An 18,465-nucleotide genomic window follows, 5' to 3' on the forward strand; every position below is an offset into this window, starting at 1 on the left:
CAACTTAACTGTCGAAACTGAATTTAACTATTGAAACTGAATTTAACTGTCAAAACTGAATTTTGCTGTCGAAACTGAATTTTACTATCGAAACTGAATGCACTAGTAGCAGAAAAGCAGTAGCAGCAGCAGCAGTGCCCGGAGTAGCAGCGTGTGCGAGAGCCGTGCAGCTGGTCGTGTCGCAGCATCTCGGGTAGCAGTTGCAGGGGCTCGAGGGAGAGCAGGATCTGTTGGTTGGGCAGTAGGAGCGTGTGCAAGAGTAGAGCAGCAGCAGCGCGCGCAAGAGTAGAGCAGCATCATGAGCAAGAGCAAGAGCGAGAGCAGCAGAGCAAGAGCGAGAGAAGCAGCGTGAGCAAGAGCAGGAGCAAGAGCAGACCAGGCAGGGGACCGAGAGCAAGCGCAGAACAGTAGCGCGAGCGAGAGCCAAAGCAGCAACAGCTCCTACTGATGTGGACATCGCCGCCAAGGGAGCGACGCCGTGGAGGAAGTGGCCGGCAACGCCGCTGTGGATGGAGCGGCGCCATGTCGGCTCGGGACCGTGCGCCGGCAGCACCGTGAGATCGAATCAAGAAGAAAATGCGGCGATTAGTGTAGAACCTCTTTGGTGGCGCCGATTAGGCCTCAGCTTCATCCGAGGAAACGGTGATGATGATGCTCTTACGGTGGTTGAGGTGAAGACGACGGTGTGGGAATGGAGGTGGCGTGAAAGACGAGGGGAATGTCGAGGCAGCTCCTTGCAGGTGGAGGACGGGGTGGCTAAACCGGCAGGACGACGAGATCGACAACGGATCCTCATCCGGTGCGGTGGATGAGGGACGTCGAGGTGTTATTGTGGGCGACGTCGTCGGGGAAGAGGCTCCAGCTGGGTGGCGGACGGAGGAGGGTGTGGGGCTTCGCGGGTTTTCGCGGCCTCGGTGTATGAATGGGTGGGCGGATGGGATGGGAGGGGCAAACCATGGCTTAGGGACATGCTTGTCCGAAATGTGGGGTAAGTTACGAAAGTACCCCCACCGATTTGGACTAGGCGGTTTCAGGGGTATCACGGGCATTTCACATGTCGGGATTTCGCACGAGGTGGGAGTTTTCGCGTGCGTTGTAATTTTGGGATAGCAAGGCGCGGGTTGAGATAGAGGGAGTTTTCGGAGCACAACGAGACAAAGATATATCTTAAATATTTCAGGGTAACAAGGCGCGGGTTGAAATTTCCGGACAAGCCTAACATGTACTGTACCAAATCAATTCGCACTTCCGTCGACGAAAAAACAAAAAGAAATCAATTCGCACCACACAAGAGAGTCTACTCCCGTGTACTGTACCAAATCAATTCGCACTACAAATGCCATTCAAAACTTTGAATTCATGTTATGTTCAATTAAAATATTCCGCTATGTGTATAATGCATGCAACCTGCTACTCAAATGAACGTTTTAGTGCATTCCAAATGTATATACTACCGCTTCGATATGAACTAAATTTGAGTTCATTTCTCTATTTGAATAAGATCTACAATCAAGATTGTTGTGAAGTTAAACCATTTGAATTCGTTTCTCTATTTTAATAAGATCTACAATCATCATTATTGTCAAGTTAAACCATCGTTTGTGTATTATCTTCATAGCACACCACATGATTACTGTCGAGTTAGATATGAACTACGTGTACTATATGAACTCGAACTCGATTTTTTGAATCCAGTTTATGTTGATTTCAAATCATAGTACATTTCAAGATCTAGCTAGATCTTCATAATCTAAACCATGTCTCATATGGATAATGTGTTTATCACATAATGTATGGTGCCCCGCCCCCAACGCCTACAAGTATTTAGATGTGAGTTGCAAACGCCACACAATACCACAAATTCAAATAAAATGTGAGATTGTTCGATCTATAGTATGGTTTAGATTGTTCGATATTTAGTTGTGAGCTGCAAACGCCACACATTATCACAAATTAAAATAAAATGTGAGATTGTTAGATGTATAGTATGGTTTTGATTGTTCGATATTTAGCTATGAGTTGCAAACACCACACATTATCACATTATGGTATAACATGTCCAAAACCACACCACGCGTATCACTGCTATATTCATGCATGCATATGTTTATAACACTATGATCTTCTATTCAAATATATGAATCCAGTTTCATATCAAATTATGATCTTTGTTAGTCTCTTACACCCACACAATCCTCTAACCTTTGTAGCTAGCACTAACTTTCTCTTGTGCATGCACACGCCCTCCTCACCCTCCCCCTCCCTCAGCATTCTATCCATCGCGCAAATTCATTTCTCTACTCTTATAAAAAGCAGAGTTGGTGATGATGGTGTGGCTGCCATCCTGCAATATAGGCCGTCCAATCTATACTAACGGATAGGAAGGAAACTATGGCAATTTACCCGCACTCCTCTCCACATTTGCAGATAAGGCTTTCCCTCGTTCATCCTTTTCTCCCACAAGATAAACTACTCATACAAATGCATCTTGATGCTCCGTGCAACACATGGGCATCTTGCTAGTTTTTTCTTTAGGTCGTTTCCCACGGTCTCAACAACTCATTTCCGACACACACCGATCGACAAACCTCTCCAGCGATGTCGGCCTACAACATACACACGCACCTTCCATCTCCTCCTTTCTGTGTCCATGCCTCGTGTCTCTCATATGGCCCCACACATGTGTAAACTCTCGCCCCTCTTTTCATCAATCTCACAATCACACGCTCCTCCCCATATCTAGCTAGTAGGCCTCTCGCACCACCTCCTAGCTCCATTCTCTCTGTCTATCCATCTCGCTGGGCCTTATTTGCCTCTAACAAATGGATGTACACCAACCGATCTCCCGCTATACATATGGCTAGCTAGGTCGTTATAACACGTCGTTCGATCTACCTCATTAGCTATGTCTCTTCCTTCCTCAGATAAACAACAATTGATCTATCAATCTAGTTAGGTCTGCTTACCATACACATGGTCCCCCTTCATCATCCATGCATGTTTCCTGACACATCTATCACGCACACGCACACACAGAAACACATCCCCACTCTTATTGATAATATTGTAGTTCTACCCTCAGTTTGTCTAGTAGGCCTCTCCCACTACTAGGGAAAACCTTATACACAGAATCTTACCAGTAGCGAGGGACAAAAATAGGCGCTACTACTACTTACTAGTAGCGCGTGGCAACCAAACACGCTGCAGCTAAGTTCATAGCAGTAGCGCGTCTCAGGGAAGACGCGCTACAACTACAATTCCCCTACTGTTCTCGCCAGGCTACCAATAGTAGTAGCGGGCTTAAGAAAAGCGCGCTGCTGCTAAGGTTGTTGTAGTAGAGTGTTTCACGAAGAAAGCGCTACTGCTAATGAAAGGAAAGTAAAATGAAAAACATATGGAAAAGTAAATGAAAATGAAAGAAATAGAAAAAGGGGACGGAAAACAAGAAAATGCGAAGGAAAACAAAAGAAAAAGAAAAATAAAGGAGAAAGGCGTAACAGTAGCGTGCTTTCAGGACAGGCGCTGTAGCTAACTTAGCACTAGCGCATTTCTCCAGCCAGCGCTATAGCTAATGTAGCAATAGCGCATTTCCTGGAACGTGCTACTGCTACTTTTGACTTAACCGCGCGATTCTTTCTTCCCCACGGCCACTTCCCCCAAATCAAACTCCTCCATTGTCGACGTCGTTGTCACCCTGCATCACCGTCGGCCGCCGCGCACTCTCCCGTCGCCCTCCACACGCCCTCGACGCCGCCCCCGACCCCGACCTCAACATCGCCCCCGACCCCGACCTCGACGCCGCCCTCTGCCGTGCGCCCGAGCCCCGACCCCGACCTTGATGCCGCCTGCCCCTCCCTCGCCGCCGGCACCCGAGGTGAGCATGCCTCCTCCTCCCCCTCGCCTACCTCTGCCTAGCTAGGGTTCCTAGGGTTCATCAAATTTTAGAGTGCATCAAATTAGTTAGGGTTCATCAAATTAGATGCTAATTAGGGCAGTAGTTCCTAGGTAGGTTCATCTAATTAGTTAGTAAGAACTAGGGCAGTAGTTCCTAGGTAGGTTCATCTAATTTGTTAGTAAGAATTAGTAAGAAAATTAATAGAACTAGTTTATTTTTAGTAAGAACTAGTTGAATTAATGGAACTAGTGTATTTTTAGTAAGAAAATTAATAGAACTACTTGAACTAGTTTATTTTTAGTAAGAACTAGTTTATTTTTATTTATTGTAAGTTTATTTGTAGTAAGAACTAGTTGAATTAATAGAACTAGTTGAACATGTCACATTTGTTGTTATTTTTTTAGTTAAAGCAATTATTCCCGCATCGACGTCGACGATGCCTATCCAGCATCCTCGTCGTCGACTCGGCGGAGGACACCTGCTTGATCAGAGGGGCCATGTTCGGGACTGGGCTCCACCGGGCTGGTACTGGGAGGTGCTACCTACCGGGGGACTACAAAAACTAAATTAGACCATTATTATTCATCACGGGTTGACTATCGGTCTGCCGAGTCTTTTCTTGGAAACTCTCAGCTCACGTTACACCACGTGAGCTGAGAGTTTCCAAGAAAAGACACGGCAGTCCGATAGTCAACCCGTGATGAATAATAATGATCTAATTTAGTTTTTGTAGTACATATATTTAATTGTACAAGTTTAATCTTTGAATTATGAACATAGGAAATGTCATACTCGAACGACGAAAGTCTCCCGGGGGAGTGTGACTGGTGCAACGACGACCGAGGTCTGTGTGACAGGCCTAACCTAGACGAAGATCGGCGCTTCAACATTAAGCTCCAGGAGACCTTCGATGTTGAAACGGTACGCAACGATGACAAGTGTTTTTTTGTAATTAAGCACGACTTCAACTATTTCAACATGTAATTTTCATCTTTTTTCAATTCGACTAGCTTATCCCATGCCATGCAAGACGCTATGTCTTGGAGAGGATGGGTTTTGAAGACCATGAAAGTTTTGAAACAAAGAAAATTCACCTAAGGACCCATCATGGTATGGATTTTGAAGTAAATATGTACAAATTGGGAAGCACTTTGCAAGATGTATGGTTTTTATGATGGTGTGCTTGTCACCATGGATCTTGGTGATCCTGACATTGAGCAAGACAATATGGACATTTGGGTCCTTGTTGATACGCTTCCAATTCTACCACTATGTGAGTTTCTCAAACATAGTTATTAACTAATTTATATTGCTTATTGCAAAATAGTTGACAACTTATTTCAATTGATAGCTTATTTTCTTTCTTCAAACAATGTGCGGAAGATGGTAGACAGAACCTACTACACCGATGGCTCCGAATTAACTTATTAGGGAAAAAAATCATCTGATCGCATTTTGTACTGAACTTGAGAATTACATTATCTATTATCAAACTCCTCCACATTATGGTCAATACGTGCCACTAGTGCACGTGTTGAACCACGGTAACATCCATGGAGATGCCATGGTAAGATTTTTTTACTATTACGACATCCGTGCATCTTTTGCATACTTCTAAAACTGAACTACATTGCTAACTACGAAGTTATTACTATGTTTTTCAATAGAAAATCCCGAAGGATTGTGTGCCTCATCTAATGTTTCAGAATGGTCACCTTGATGTTTTGAACATACAGCCAGGTCATCTTACGAATCTCACCTATCCATATCGGATTTTTAAAAGCGGTGAACACATGGTAATCGAAGAATGGAAGAAATGTATGGACAGTCGTAAGGAGGTTCTTGGAAGCAACATCGTGCGAAAGGCAAGAATTGGAGGCAGGATAATCTCCATTCTCCATAATGGAGAGTCAGGGGCTATCTTGTTTTATGCTATTTTACCTAAGAGAATTTAGTAGGTCCTAAGAGAATGTAGTTGGTCCTATGAGGTACAATGTTTATTATGTGGTACAATGTGTTAGAGTTGATGATGAGGAGTAGTTGTGATTATGACTAGTGACCAACTTGCTATGTGATGTCTCATTGATGAATACGATGATCATGAGGAGGTGTTATATGACAATGATGTATTATGATGATAAGTGGTTAATGATATGATGATGATGATGATGATATTATTATATCATTGGGTGAAAGAACCGCAAATTAGTTTCAAGTGCATGTCCATCCACTTGAAACTAGTCCATGGTTCTTTCACCCAGTGATGTAATAACTCATTATGATGTAAAAACAATCTCTAAATTTTGCTGTATGAAAACTTGTATAAAGGTGTATGAATACAACATGAAATAAAAAATAAATATAATACGGAATAATAGTAGTAGCGCGGGCTAGGAGAAGCGCTACTAGTAATTACCAGTAGCGCCATTTCGAGGAAGCACTACTACTAAGTCGATATAGCAGTGGCGTGGGTTAACCAACGCTACTGCTAACCTTTAGCTATAGCGCCGTACCAGTAGCGCTGCTGCCCGCGCTACAGATAGGCCTAAAACATGCGCTACTACTAGGCTTTTCCCTAGTAGTGACCCACCATCTTCGAGAAGCAACTCCGTCACCCATCCAGCACTCTACCCCTCTCCCTCTCTCTCTCTCCTCTCTCTCTCTCTCTCTCTCTCTCTCTGTCCCAACCTATTTCCCGTCCTTCACTTATGTATGGATGTCGACCGATCTCCCTCAAGGCATAGCTGGGTCTCTCCTTGTCAACACATATACGAGTCGATCTACCTCTCTAGTTAGGTCTCTTCCTCCCCTCCCCCCACACACTGATACATCGAGCGTTCTAGTCATGTCTCCCTGCCACACACAAACTTGCCCTATGCCCTCAAATGTTCTGGTAGGTTACTCGCCCTATATCTTTGACTTGCACACACACAATTTGAATGGCTCTCTTCATCGATCTCGCACCCACCACTTGATCCTGTTTTTGACTCTATCGATATCTATGACCCCTCCCTCTCTTCTCGTGGATTGCCCCCACTATATATGATATAGATAGGCCTCTATTTCACACACATTGCATGTGTCAAATTTTTGTTTGAGATATCATCGACACATATTCCCACAAATACATTCACAAAATCATACCCCCACCAAAAAACACTCACGAATGCACACGCCATCTGTCTAGGTTTGTATCTCTCTCACACACCCACGTAGGTGGGGGACGTGCACGAAGAGAAGAGGTGCACGTACTCTCGTCTCTTTCCCAATCACACCCGCGCTGGTACACGGTGGAGCTCATTTCTGTATGAAAAGGCAGCCCACGTGGTAATTTGACACGTGTACTGGTTGTCCACTTGATTGAGGATCATGTACCACGGGTGAACAAACAAATTGTGACTTGACGCGTTATGTTAAAAAAGAGGCAAACCATGTGGGGCCTACCTTAGAGGCAAGGCTCTATACACTGGAGATGCTCTGTACGTATTACTTTTGATATGTCCTGACAACTCGCAGAACGAGGAGAAGCTTGCTTAGTACGCCGTCTCCCCCGCCCACGGGCGCAGTGGCTCGCAAGACGAGGTGAAGCTTGCTTACTACGCCTTACGCCCGCTCCCTCGCCCACGCGCGCGGTGGCTCACAGGACGAGGAGAAAATTTTACTACTCCCTCCGAATACAACTTGTCCCTACCTTGGTTAGAGAGATTATCATATTGTTTGAAATATAAGTCTTTTAGTAGATTTCAATATGAACTACTAGTACATACTCCAAACACTGATGTATATAGACGTATTTTAGAGTGTAGATTCACTCATTTTGCTCCGTATGTAGTCCATATTGAAACAGACGTAATAGTACGCACTCTCCCTCGCCCCTTGCCCCTCGACCCTCGCTCGACCCTTGCCCACGTGGTGGACATGCATTAGTTCATTCGGTCTGAGATAGCCAGAATGATATATATTGTAGTACCATTATTGCTCGACTTCCCGAAGAGGCGAAGAGCCAAGCGCAAGGTTAATATTTTGGAGATGACAAGCACTAGGTTTATAGGAGAACGAGTAGTAGTAGTACTAGTAGTACGTACCAGTGGTATGTACCGTATGAGGAAGAAGGCAACAAGATGTATGTTTTGCGTGACAGTCTCTTCTTACAGGACGTGCTAGACCTAGTGGACCTCATTGTTCCAATGTGGGTACTATCATAGATGGCACGATTCAGAGTGGTGGGCAGCGGGAATAATTCAGAGCTGCTTAGTCTTAAACCCCATGAAGAAGTCCCATCGAAAGGAATAGCCATCCTCTACACGTGCTCCTATGTAAAATGAGTAAATGAGACAAAAAGAGAAAGAGACAAAGTAAAAAAATCACCAGCTTTAGGTCCAGCCCTATTGTATCAGTGAATGATATTTCTACGTCGTGATTCACATGGATATATTATTAACCATGCTACGGAGGTAGAAGCGGATTTTTATTTATTTGCAGAGGTAGCAGCGGATGGATATTCAACGAGGAGTGAAATGATGGCTGCTTCCTCGGTCAAACATAGAGAAAGGTGGGCCTCGTGATTTGACGGCTTATTAGTCATTATCACCGCCTATACTCTTAGCCCATATATAATAACCGTGTGGTAGAGTAGTGGGCTAAACTTTTAATAACCATGCTCGAAGAGAAGAGGTGCACGTACCCACGCACGTAGTACTAGTAGCACTCTTTGTGTCTTCCCCAGCCACACACGTGACACGGTGGAGCTCATTTATGTAAAATGATGCAGCCCACGTGATAATTTGACGTGTCTAGTAGTATTTCCACTTATAAATAATGGAGGGTCAGGAACCACGCATGAACGGTGCCGCGTCATTTATAAATAAAGTTTTTTTCTTCAGTGGCACGTACGCAATATAAATAGGTTCATATGGAGATAAAAGGAAACCGCTCCACTATATACATAGCTAGGACGAGCCTACACGGTTGCTTGCTGGGGTTTCTCTCTTCACACTCTCTCGCACAAAATGACTGTGGCCACATCTCTAACATCCGGGCGGATCACGTCCGCTGGGGTAAGGGGTGGATGCTTTGTGTAGATCCGGTCACCGTGGCCGACGACGAAAACCCACTGTCGGCACGTCCCGATCAGGGGTCCCCGCCGTTCTATCTCACAAAGCCGGCGAGGTTGCCTTCGTCCCTTGCTCACTGCCGCAACGTGGGTAGCTGTCGTCTCCCGCCGCCCTCCTCTAAGTTGAGCTACGTCCTGACATCCCTCATGTACAACTTCCTTACAACCGGCTTGCACTGCTGCTCCAGCTGCCCACATCGCTCCATGTGGATATTTCTCTACTTCTTTGCCCCGCACATACCTCTACTGGCTTCTATTGTATTTGTGATGAGTTTATATCTCATCAACTAGTCCTGGTAATCTTATTCTAATCACGGTTCTTCAATTTCTTTGCCACAGGGATGCTCATCTCGATTTAAGTGAAACAGCACAAAATGATCCGATGGTCAAAGGGTTGCAAACTTCATTTCTTCGGAATCTTCAACGTCGGCAGCAAATTAAAGCCTAGTCAGGGTTTAGGGTTCAAGGGCTAGGGACTGTGAATACATATTGGCTATGATCTGTCAATCATTGAGATGCAATAGCATGCATGTTAGTCTCCTTTGTATTTGATGAAATGTTGCAACGGGGCTACCTTGGACACAAGATACATACAACACAAGCTGTAAGCTTCATAGCATTGTACAAATTTATCTTGCTGAGAAATTATAGTACGTACTATACTACTATGTAAAGAGATAGGTGTCGCACGATGTCCAGAAAATATGGTGATAGTGTGAGGTGGGCCATGTAATCACTGAGCCTGCGTGTTTTCAATGCTTTCACACTCCTCCGCTCTAAGAATGGAGAAAATTGTAATCTAGTACCTCCTTTCGCCGAGACGTGGGATATCCAGCAGTCGTACCACCTTAGTAATAATGACCAATGAGCCGTCAAATCACATAGACCCATCAGTAAGCTGGACGGACGAAGCACCCATCACTCTTGAATCCACTTCTCCCTTCAATGCAGGCGCCAGTGAGAGGTCGCGTCTGCTCTGCCCGGGCATGAATGCGGCACCGATTCTCTGGAGCAGCGATGACCATCTCGAGAGGGAAGCACGCGCGGGCGATGGAGGGGCTTTGGGTGGGCGAGGCTAGTCAGGAGCGGGCGTGGCAGCTGTCCCGACCGGACGCCCGAAAACGAGAGGATGCACCTGCTGTCGCGCCTAAATCATAGACTATACACCATCTCTCTATAGGAGTAGGTCATTGTGTCGCTCTCTCTAACACACACACGCTATTAAAACACACACACACACACACACACACACACACACACACACAGGTTCATAGAATAGGAATATCGTGCGAGTGGGAAGCCACAAGAAATGAGATTAATGGAGTACGTACAAGAAGAGAAGAGGTGAAGAATATGCCATCAAACCTGGACTGAGGAGTAGTACTCCCTCTATCTAGATGTTAAGTCATCTTACGAAAATCAGATATTCCCAAAATGTTTAGGCGTCGTCCATTAACTTCGCATCTCAATCCCCTCCTAGCCTCGTTGCTAGCGAGCGTTGTTACTTATTCTGCCTTGTTATCTCCCTCGGAAACCCAATGCATGGAGCGCAACTACGCGTTGATCAGTCAAGGAATCGAAGTCGGCTTGCATGCGAGTTAATACGTGGCCCTGCATGCTCGCTAAAACGGCATTTCTTAAATTTTGTGATTAATTGTTGCGTTTAGAGATAGAAATCAGGGCTTTGATTGGAGGAAGGACCGGTCAAGTTTCACCTTCTCCTCCAATCTCCTTGCGCCTTGGTCCCGCTGCACCTTCTAATGTGACTTACACCTAGACGGAGGGATTAGTACGAGATACGGCGGCACACTGACTTAGGTCGAATACAAGTGCCCAAAATTATTGGAAGAGCAAAGTGTGCAAACTAAATATTTAAAATTGAATTTCTCGTTTTTTAAACGGAGGCAAAAGATTTGCCTCATCCACTAAATAATAGGAGAATAGAGTTTCACAGTTTGCAAGTCACCCTACAAATAAACAGCATGTCAATTATTCTCAATACGGCCTAGTTTCTTAGCACCCGCTGTTACCCTTAGTACATCTAGTGGCACACTGACTTAGGCCGAATACAAGTGCCCAAAATATTTAAAATTGGAGGATGGTGCATCCCACCTTTCCGATAATTTGACCGTGTGTGCTTTAGTTGTTGTTCACTTTGGAGGGTTGTGTACCACAGGTGAACATTAGTAAGCGCGACCGGGAGGCATGCAGTGTTAATTACGAGTTGACTCCTTCGAGCGTTAAATTTTCTTCATGTATTAGCATTGCCCCTAGTATTTTTCTTCACTACGTTAAATAAAGAGTTCCGTTTGGTGCACAATTTAAAACAATTTTATGGAGAGAAAAAGAAAACCACTCCATCTATATACGTCGGAGCCTCGGTGCTTGTTTTCTAGGATTTGCTCTCTTCACACTCTCTCTCCACTATATACACACACGCTGGAGCCTCAGCGCCTGTAGTTGCCCTCCTCATACTCTCTCACCCTCTCCAGATATAATCAAGACTTCGTTGGCCTCTCTCTCTCTATCTCTATCTCTCCCCCTAACTCCTGGTCAAAGAGCCGGCAGGATTCGTCCGCCGGGAAGGGAAGGAGGCTTAACGCTGTCGCCGTCGGATAGGGAGGGAATCCACTACCGGCGTAGTTGTTCTCTTTCCCAGCGGCGGCGCGGGAGGGCCTTCGACCCCTTCTTCCTCGCTGTCGTACATAGTGTGGGCAGATTGGCCTCCCGCCGCCCACTGAGCCACACCACGAGGACCATAAGGTATAATTTACTTATTCCACATGCATTGCTCTAGCTGCATGTGGGCTTTTTTCTGCTTCTGCACTCGAATCTAGGTGTTGGATCAAACATGAAAGTAGTGGGGAAAGTTGTATAGCATGAATCTAGGACGTGGTTCAAATAGGAAATGAAGGGGGGAGTAGTACAGACTGGCTATCCAGCACCTACGTTGGTCGAAAAGGGAAAACAATGACAAATGCAGTACGCACATCTGTAACGAACTGATCTTTCTATTTTGGGGGACAAGGCTGTAGAGTTTGAGGAGGACTAGATTTTCTGCCATCACATAGGGAAAGGTGTCTAAATATAACAAAACCGGGACCAACACAAATATGCTCCTTGGTTGCTTGTTCTTTGTTGCAACAGACTGTGCATCACCCCTTTATACATCGGTAGATGCACATGGTGCTGGTGCGTCCACTGTCCCATACAACTATTTAGCTATTGTTAATCGAAGGCCCTGTTTGGTTAAAAAGTCCTAGGATTTTTTTGTCCAAACTAAAAAGTCCCTAGTCCCTACCTGTTTGGTTCCAGGGACTAAACATGGACTAGAGGTTATTAAATGACATGCTAAAAGACCATGTTACCCCTAGTAATGAACTAATAGAGATAAGGTGCAATGCGGGGCAGGGGCAACTGTTGGAAAAAGTCCCAAAAAGACTCCCTCAGGGTCTTCTTTCTTTAGTTCCAAAACCCACTTTTAGTCCCTAAAAGTCCCTCCTGTTTGGTTTAGATTGGACTAAAAGGGACTTTTTTAGTCCCTACACCAAAAAGTCCCTGTAACAAACACCCTCTAATAATGCCACTAGAAAATTGAAACAATGCCATAGTTAAAAGCAAATTACATGTTTAACGAATTTTATTGTTATTATAATCTCTCTGTTAATATGAATCAATGCCACTGTTTGAGAAATGCTACTGTCTTGCTTTCTTTCCCATTTAGATAAGTTAGATGCTTCTTTTTTTGGCTTCTGTGTCATCCACCGTTATTGACCACTAGTTGTTTCCTTTGCACCTCTATGTAAACAGGGTTCTCTACTTCACCTCGTTGCTATTGCGACCTTTTGTTGCACTGCACAAAACACTTTCGTTTTAAGAGTTTTTTGTGCAGTTCAATCAAAATGTCATACCGACAACTTTGCTTGATTCCTTGATCTTAGTGGAACTGCACAAGAGGAGATCTGACTTCCTATCCGTGTTGGCAAATTTGTTTCAGATCTTCTTCTTGTGAGTTGTTTGAATTCCGCGTCATGAGAGGTCAATACTAGCCTTCTTTCACATGATTGTGAAGTGTGCTTTCATATGTTGTGCTACTTATATGGTAATGTTGCTTGATTTTAGTGAACTGCACAAATGGAGACAAGACTTTCAATCTGTATGTGCACCATAATATCCCATTGAGGTAAGAGAATGATATTTCACAACTATTGGCCTGTATTTTGCCACTGTCATCAGAAAATTAATGTCGTTGTTTAGTGCTATACTTGTGCCCCCTAATTGACATGCCAAATCTTACATTGAAGGCGAAGCTTGTTTGTTATTGAACCAAGTGATGAAGGGGAAGAACAAGTGGAAGAAAAACAAAAATCAACTCCCGGTGCTGTAATGAAGCACTGGAACAGTGATGACACAAGTAATGATATAGTTTTGCTCTTGATTTATTGCTATGGCTGGAACGAGCAATTGTTTTGCCACTGATTTGATGCCACTCTTAATGTAATATGTAATTATCTCTACTTTTGCAAACATGGATCGTCTTTGAAGATAACATATATTTTAGTGGAATTGCACAAGAAGATGTTGGTAACATTAAACTAATTGAGGAGTATATAGTAAGCATGGCAACCACAGTAGATAACAATAGATGGTTCCAAAGAAGTGCTTGATCTGTATGCTCTACACAATAAGCCTCCTAACAAAGGTTGGTACTCGCCCATGGATTTCATCCATATGATTGAGCTTTGTCATCTCTGTTGGTGTTGTGCTACTGTTTAGATACTATCATGAGAAAGTGGTATTGTCCTTGAGAAGTGCTTCATCTGTGCTATTTTAAATATTTCCTTTCCGTTTTTTCGAGAAAACAGGGATGCTAGCATTTAGTTGTCCTCTTGTCTTTGCACAACAGGATCAAGAATATGGAGTACGTGAAGTGCCTAGTTTCGGTTATGCCAGGATAAAGAAGCCAAGCCTCTCTTCTTAAGAAGGGAGTAGTTGAAGGATGGTTACATTATTGCCCACAAGAACAAACTAACTTCAGCTCAGAAGGACTCACGGATCTCCATCTTTTGTTGCTGTGATGGCCAATACAATGTTGTTTTAGGATTCCTTCCGGTAAGTTCCATTTTTTAAATGTGTGCTCTGCATGGATCATGTAGGTTGATTGTTTAAACTGTCAATTCATAGTACAGTTTGCTTTATACTAATCACTTTTTTTGTATTTATGCAAACAGGGGTGCTCAGCTTGATTTCAATGGGAACTGCACAAAATGTTCACGAATACATCAAATATTCTCGAATCATTCATTTCCACCACAAGAAAGGAGGTGCCAATATGTTCAAGGCGTTGCAAGATATGGGCGAAATCATACAAGCTACGCATAAATTTGGTTGATTTAGGTGGAACTGCACAGAAAGAACAGCTGGTTTATTTAGCACGAGGTGTCATGTCAATGTCCGAACTGATGGCAAACCCTGCCAATTCCACAATCGTAGGCATTTGATATTTTGGAATGGGAAAACCTTGCCAGAGTTAGCTCATTGATGTACGCAAAACAACACGCATTTGACATTTTGGAATGGGACAACCTTGTCAAGTTTTGCTCATTGATGTTAGCAAGAAGACATGCGTTTGATATTTTTGAATGGGATGCCCTTTGCTGTGAGTAGCATCGATCAATTTTTCTTTATTATTTAGTTGTGAAGTAAATATTGGCCCTGACATGTGAATCGCTGAGAGGCACAATCTCTACAGGAACGCTAAAAAAGCTGCTCAAACTTTTTGTACTCCCTCCGTTCCTTTTTACTTTGCATATTAGATTTCTTTCAAGTCAGTTGATTTTACATTGTGAATGTTGATACTTTTTTCTATAAGATTGGTCAAAGTAGAGATACTTTGACTTCAGACAAAACTTACATGCAGACTAAAAAGGACCGGAGGGAGTACATGTGAAACTGCTGCAAATGAGGTGATCACCCTGGGAATAATGCTAGTATGTATTGTTTTGCATGTTCATCCAATGCCAGTGATACAAGAATTCGAACTAATCGAACTAAATTCATTCATACACAACCGGATTTCATATAAACATGCCAGATTTCATTACATTTCATACATTCTTCAACTAAAAAGGGGTGCGCTGGAGGTATAATTAATTAACCGAAGCACCAGTGTCCGGCTGAGCCGAACAGAAGCTTCTTCTCCAGCGGACTGAGCTTCAGTGACTTAACAGCAGGTGCAGTTGCATCACTGACATGTGGGCCAGATGCCTCTTGGGCCCACATGTCAATGACCCAACTGCACCTGGAGTTAAGTAACTGAAGCAACGTCCTTCTCCAACACAGCTCCAACTCCACGTCGCCGCCGAGAAGCTAATCGGTCGTCGATGGTCAACCCTCCTACCTTGGCTTCAACCAGAGGTAGCAGCGGTGGCCTTACTTGGACCCGAGCAGCGGCGACATACCGTGTTCTACTCCTCCTTGTTTTCTGTGTGGCGCGGCCTCGTTGGCAGCGGGGCAGGGCCTCGACGGTGCCGACAAGTATCCTCTGTCTCATTGCTGGCGGGGCGGCGCCTCGGCGGCGCGGGGGAACCCCCCCCCCATTGCCGGCAGGGCGGGGCCTCGGCGAAGCCGGCGATGTCCTCTGCGTCGTTGTTGGCAGGGCGGGGGTTCGGCGGAGCAGGGCCTCACCGAAGCCGGCAAAGTCCTCCGCCTCGGTGCCGGCGGGGCGGGGCTTCGGCGGAGCCGGCGATGTCCTCTGCCTCGTTGGTGGCGGGGCGGGGCCTCGGCGGAGCAGGGCCTCGCCGAAGCCGGCGAAGTCCTCTGCCTCGGTGCCGGCGGGGCGGGGCCTCGGCGGAGCACGCGATGTCCTCCGCCTCGTTGTTGGTGGGGCGGGGCCTCGGTGGAGCAGGGCCTCGCTGAAGCCAGTGAAGTCCTCTGCCTCGGTGCTGTCGGGGCGGGGCCTTGGCGGAGCTGGCATTGTCCTCCGGCTCGTTGTCGGTCTCGCCAAACAGTGCCTCGCCCGCTTCATCGTCCTCTTTGTAGGCGGCCGCAACCTCCGCCACGCGCTTGCGGTACCACCAGCGTGTGAGGCGGCTCTTGCCGGCGGAGCGGTACGACTCGAGCAGCGCCTCCTGCCCCGCCCGCTCCACGGCGATCTCCTCCTCCGCCTGCAGGTGCTCCTGGAGGAGGTGGTGGTTGTAGGCGGCGTTGGCCTGCGCCTCCCGGAACTGCTCCTGATACTTCTGCCTCACCGTGTCCATGTATTGGGCACTGGCCTCGCTGATGGTCATGGTGCAATGCACCAGTGAGGATGGCGTGGAGGAGTGGGTTGGCGTCGGATCATCGACTACCACAATCTCCATTGGGACGTCGTCGTCCTCCGGCTGCCTGCCGGCCAGCCAGTCGGCAGCAATGGCTGCCATCTCCTTTTGGTCTTTGTCCACATGTCCCGAAGAGCGTTGGAGTGCGAGGAAACCATGGTGGGAGTGGTGTGGACAGGAGAAACGGAACGGAGGCGGATGACTGCGGCTGTGGACGGCGCAGCATTTTATATAGCAATGGTGGGCGGCAAAGGGACGGACGGGGGCGCCGGAGTAGCCGCCTCAGCAACCGCGTATCATTAATGTGGGCAGCAGACGATGGACGAACGGCACTTGTGTCATTTGAACATGGAGCAATCGCCTGCACCGGGAAGCGGTGCGGGCGGTGCTGACCGTTTGGGGCGGAAAGCACGCGTGGGCGAGGGAGGCGGTCTGTTTGGGCCAGGGCGGTCACACTCATGCTTGGCAGCGGTCCGGTCCAGCAGTCACACATGGTGGCTCGCCAACAAGCTCGCCGAGCTGAGCGACGACAATCAGACGATGGACGTGGCTTCCGACCAGGAGCCGGCGTCACCGCCCAAGCCGGTTCATGCCGTGTTCACCATAGAGCAGGTGTGGCCGCACTTCGACGCCCTAATGGCTGAAGAGCTACCAGCGCAGGAGGACCTGTGCTGCAACCTCTGTCTCCTCAACGAGCACCGACTGGCAGAAAGACGAATCGTCGGCGAACAAGCGAATGACAATGCCGTCGCGGACATGTGGCCATATGATCCTGGCTTCCTAAATGAGCAGCGGCGCTGTATCAGACCATCTTTAGGACACGCGAGGCCCTCTCCGTCGTCCTTCGAGTTGTTGCGCTCGCCGTGGCGCCGCCGTCTCGCGTTGTCAACATGGTCAACGAACATGAGGAATCAGGATATGACTTTAATTGGAGAGGATGACAGTGGGGACCCACCAGGGCCATAGCCGCACGTACGCAAGTGCCTCCTTATTATATACAACTATTTTTTTTGCATCCTCCTGGTTTCTTGACATCATGGTCCCACACCATTGTCAACCTATATAGTCAATAAACGAGAGAATTGCACAAGGACCGGCCTACAGGTGGGACCCAGCAGCTCGAACAGTATTTGTGTTTTTGAGGTGTGAGCAGAGTTTTTCTTGAGTGAAGTTTTGTTATTGTTCAGATGAGCAGGGTATCAACTGGGCCAACTGTGGCCCGTTTAGCCCAGGCCCTAAGGTATAGCTGGGCTAGCCCAGCCTAAATATTTTTTTTTTCAAGCTGAAAATGGCTAGCCCTGCTATACTTCTTTTTGAGGAATACCCAGCCCAGGTCAACTTGTTATTCCCCGCCCCGCTCGGCTACAAATCTTTCCTAGGAGGGATGCATTAGGCTTAACAAGAAAACAGGCATTAAGAAATAAATAAATCAGATGTAATTATAAAACTTGGCTGTAACTCTACAAAAATGCACCAAACACGTAATTAGTTAAAAAAAATATTATTTTAGGATTTTGAAAATTTTAATTTCATTACATGTTACGCGCGCAATATTTCGTTGGATTTTTACATAATATAAATTTATTTTGAAATTATATTTAAGCTGACTAGATATTTTGGGATAAAAATATTTTGGATCCCATCAAAATGTGGGAAATTTTATTGAATTTTGTTCTGAGGGGTTGGTTGAAATTATTAATCGTTGTCCTAGCTAGAAAATGGGTTGTACTTTAACAAACTGTAAACGAGCTGTAGTAAATTCCATTAGAATTCAAAAATGGGTTGTACATTCTTACAAATCGCAAATGGGCTATATGTTCTCTGCCACACACTTGTGGGCCTGCTAAGTTGATGCGTACACAAGGCTTTGTCAACTTATAGTGAACACACGGTTCTAGCAGCAGTGGCCCTTGGATGTCCATCCAACGGATGTCGTGCTTCTTCTTCAATCTCGGATATTCTTGCTTCAGCTGCCCAAAAAATGATTCCTCCCCCTGACATCTGGGGCGCACCGTTTCGGAGGCTGGCCTATGGGCCTACTAAGTTGACGCGTACCAAGGGTTTTGTCAACTTAGTTAATATAAACGATTCTAGCTGCAGTGACCGTATGATGTCCATCCAACGGCCATCATGCTTCT

This window comes from Aegilops tauschii, chromosome 4 (genome assembly GCF_002575655.3).
Source record: "Aegilops tauschii subsp. strangulata cultivar AL8/78 chromosome 4, Aet v6.0, whole genome shotgun sequence".
NCBI classification, from domain to species: domain Eukaryota; kingdom Viridiplantae; phylum Streptophyta; class Magnoliopsida; order Poales; family Poaceae; genus Aegilops; species Aegilops tauschii.